Here is a 4,394-nt window from a genome sequence, read left to right as displayed (position 1 = left end):
TCTGTAATGGGATCTGATGCCCCCTTCTGGTGTGTCTGAAGACAGCTACAGTGTAGTTACATATAATAAATAAATAAATCTTTTTTTAAAAAAGTAATTTACAAAGTATAACACCCTTCAATGGGTGAACAGGAACAGGTGGGCGTCCTGGATCCCGCAGTTCATCCCGGCAGGCAGAACTTGGAATTCAAGGCCATCTGGTCTACACAGAAAGTTCCAGGACAGCCAGAACTACGTAGAAAGACTCTATTTCAAAAGGAAAAGAAAATAGGTATTTAGATGAATTAGCTGTGGTATGTATACCCATACAACAGATGCACCATTCAAATGCACCACATCAATTATATCTTCATATCTTCATATAATGGAATTTTACTCAGCAACAGATAGAAATCATGTATCTAGCATAATATATCATAGATAAAATACTTTTTGTTTTAATATTATTTTATATGTATTGGTGTTTTGCCTCTGTATATGTCTGTGCATGTCTACTGCCCTCTGTGGCCAAGGAGAGTGAGCCTCCATATGGGTTCTGGGGAGAGAGCCTGGGTCTTCTAGAAGATCAGTGAGTGCTCAACTGCTGAGCATCTCTCCACACAATGACGTAGATAAATCTTTTTTTTTTTTTTGAACCGTAACTCTTTTTTATTATGAGACACCCCCCCCCCACCCGGGACAGACTACAGGATGCAACATGCTTCATTTTATCAGATAACCTCCAGATGACTCCCCTAGGTAGTACATTTCCCTGGGTCTCTCTGCATGCGGAGAGTTACTTCAATGACAAGTGAGGTTTTCATCCTTCCTCTTCCTATGTGTCCTTTAATATCTGCATGTGAGCTTCTCCTACCTGCCACAGACACAGCAGACTTACCCTTAGTACCATGATGTTTAATTCCATCTTTGAAGGCCCTACTGTCCCATTTTTTAAAGATAAATCTTTTTTTAATTTCATCTTTTATAATTTTTTTGTGTGAATTTCACATCAGGCATCCCAATCCCACTCATCCCCCCGCCCCTCTGCCCTTGCAGCCTCCCCCACAAAAAGAAAATAAAAAATAAAACCCAAAGACACCTCATTATGGGAGCTGTAGTAGTGTGTCACAGTGTGCCCCACAGTACACCCTTTTTGTCCATACATCTTTACTTGCAAATATTCATTGCAATGAGTCACTGGTCTGGTTCAAGGCCTCTCTCTGCCTTACACTACACTGTCAACACTGGATCCTCAATGAGCCTCCTCTTGGATATCCTGTTGTTGCTGTGTGTCCTGGAGGTCCTGCAGCTTTAGGTCTGCAGGACCAGCTCTTTCACATGCAGTTCACAGATGGGGTAGAGGTTGGGATGAGTCAACTCATAGCTCTGGATCTGGGCCTGGGTGGTGGCTATGTTAGCTCGCCAGCTCTCCTGCACCCACACCACTGGGGCAATCTCCTGCCCTGCCCTGGCTAACTCACCCAATGCTGCAGCTGGCAGGGGGCAGGGCCAGCTCCTGCTCTCATGCCACCGGGGCCAGCTCTGGACAGCCCTTGGACATCAACATGCTCCCAAGGGGAAGCATAGACCAGGGACATCTGCATGGTATTTGGTGGTAGCATGAGCCACGGACATTGACACAGACCCCTGCTGCTGCATGGCCCTTAGCAGCAACAAGGGCTGGGACCTTACTATGACTTCAGATGGCAGACTGGCTACTCACATTAGGCTACTCCTCTCCATCCTCTCATCCCCAGTTCTGTCTCTCTTCATAGTACACAAACTATTCCACTTCTCTTTCCCCATCTCTCCAACATATCATAGTGGTGCCCACTGCGGGCAGACCTCTCAACATGAATAAATCTTAAGTGTATGGTGCTAAGTGAAAAAAAGCTACATAGAGCCGGGCATGGTGGCGCACGCCTTTAATCCCAGCCCTCGGGAGGCAGAGGCAGGCAGATTTCTGAGTTCGAGGCCAGCCTGGTCTACAAAGTGAGTTACAGGACAACCAGGGCTATGCAGAGAAACGCTGTCTTGAAAAAACAAAACAAAACAAAAAGCTACAGTGTATATGATTCCCATTGTGCAGCTTGCTGGGAAAGGGAAATTATCAGAAGGCTGACAGGTGACTAGCTCTCAGGAGATAGCTTAGGGGTCTGGGGGTGGAGCAGGGTTATTCAAGTCTAGACAGTGTTTTTAGGAGAGTGAGACTGTTTCATACAATTCCATGAGGGTGAGTAGAAAACATTGAAGATTCATCAATGAGCAAACTTTAGTGTGTGTAATTAAAAAAAAATCAGCCGGGCGTGGTGGCGCACGCCTTTAATCCCAGCACTTGGGAGGCAGAGGCAGCCGGATTTCTGAGTTTGAGGCCAGCCTGGTCTACAAAGTGAGTTCCAGGACAGCNAGAGCTATACAGAGAAACCCTGTCTCGAAAAANCAAAAAAAAAAAAAAAAAATCATCTATAAAGTAGAATGCCATGATGGAGCATGGATAGCAAGCAAAGAATCTAGTTAGTTCTCAGACTCAGAGTGCCGCTTTGGGAATGAGCCACTGATGACCTGGGACTGAGTTCATCCTTGGAAGGCCAAAGGCCACAGGGCATGTGAGCTCTGGGAGCTGGGCAGTGAGCACACTTCCAGGGAAGCATCCGCTAGCAGCTGGGAAACGCAGGGTCTCCGCAGAGTCTGCTGTGGGCGGCTCCCCTCCTAGCCCTGACCTATTCCAGTTGGGATCTTTTGGAACATCTAAACTAGAGGCTTTTTGCGGGAGCGTGGGGAAATACATGACATCGGGGTCCCACGAGCGCTGTCAGTGTTAGCAGAAACATTCCAACTAAGACCTTCTCTGGTGGCTTTCACCATCCATACACAGAGGCTTGCGTGGAGCTGGGCAGCAGTGAGCAGCTTTCCCATCAATTGTGGGGTTGCCACCCCCGGCTCCTGCAGAGACATCGTCTCGTGGATGATACCATCTGTGCCAGCTTCTGGAAAAGCCACAGGGCTTGGGCAACTTATTGTTGGAGGCGGTAGGCTTGGCAGTAGGGATCACTTAATTGAGGATTAAGGATTAATTGGGATCTGCAGGATGGGTGGTGCTGAGGCTGCTGAGGCCAGCACTGGCACCTCAGAGTCCAGATTCCAGGCTGCTGCTCTGGGAGCTTGGGCTGCCTCTTTGCTGTCCCTAAGACCATCTGATGAGGACCAGTGTGCCCCCGACTCCTATTTCTTTGTGTGTGAGAGTCAGAGACTGACTGCCAATGTCTTCCCCAATCACTCTCTTCCTCCCCCTCATTATTTGAGACTATGCAGTCTTGCCCTAGAACTTGCTATGTAGACCAGGCTGGCCTCATACTCAGATTTTTCTGCCTCTGTCTCCTGAGTGCTGGGATTAAAGGCATGCATTACTGTGTCCAGCTCCTTCTCATTTCTTGAGACAGGGTCTCTGTGTTTTGGCAAGTCTGGCTGGTATCAATGCTGTGAACCACCACACTGTCTGCCCTTTCCTTCCTTTTTGAGTCAGGATCTCACGATGTGCCTGAGGCTAGCCTCAAACTCTTGATCTGGCTGCCTTAGTGTTCTGAGCGCTGGGGTTACAAGTATGTGTCACTGTCTACCTTCTCTGACTGCATCTTGAATTTGGGCTTCCTAGCTTCTAGACATGAGCGTGTTAAATTAGAATGTCTCTACATGACTTAGTCTGAGGCATTTGTTACAAAAGTGGGAGTGGGTAGAGACCCATGTAGACCAGGGGCTGTGAAGGCTCTGTGTGTGAAGATGTGAGTCTCTAGTAGAGTGGAGAGTGGAGAGTGGAGGTTTAGGTTAGGGATACTTGTAAAGAAAAGAGCCAGGCATCTGGCTAGGGAAGGAGTCCCTGATTCCTGCTAGGCAGGTTCTACCCTCTATGCTAAAAGGCTCACCAACATAGACTGCCCATTATCGGGGCCTTGAAATGGGCGGGGCTGTTCTCGGGAAGTACTGGGGGTCCCAGAGGAAGGAAGTCCCGGCTCTCCGACTGATGTGCTTCCTGGGGGGCCTTCTGCCAGCCAGCACCTTCCAGGGTGCCGAAGGCTGAGCTCTGAGAAGCGCCTCTCCCAGGCCGGGGCAGGAATACATATGACAGAGCTGAGAGAAGGGCTCTGTCCTGGAAATTAATTCATTCCTTTCTTCCTTTCTTCTTTTCTTCCTTTCTCTCTCTCTCTCTTTCTTTCTTTCCTTCTCTCTTTCTTTTTTAAGATTTATTTATTTATTTATTTATTTATATATTATATGTGAGTACACTGTAGCTATCTCAGACACCCCAGAAAAGGGCATCAGATCTCATTATGGATGGTTGTGAGCCACCATGTGGTTGCTGGGATTTGAACTCAGGACCTTTGGAAGAGCAGTCAGTGCTCAACACCAGAAGCCATGAG

This window comes from Mus caroli, chromosome 19 (genome assembly GCF_900094665.2).
Source record: "Mus caroli chromosome 19, CAROLI_EIJ_v1.1, whole genome shotgun sequence".
NCBI classification, from domain to species: Eukaryota; Metazoa; Chordata; class Mammalia; order Rodentia; family Muridae; genus Mus; species Mus caroli.
Note: the sequence above shows the minus strand (reverse complement) of the source record.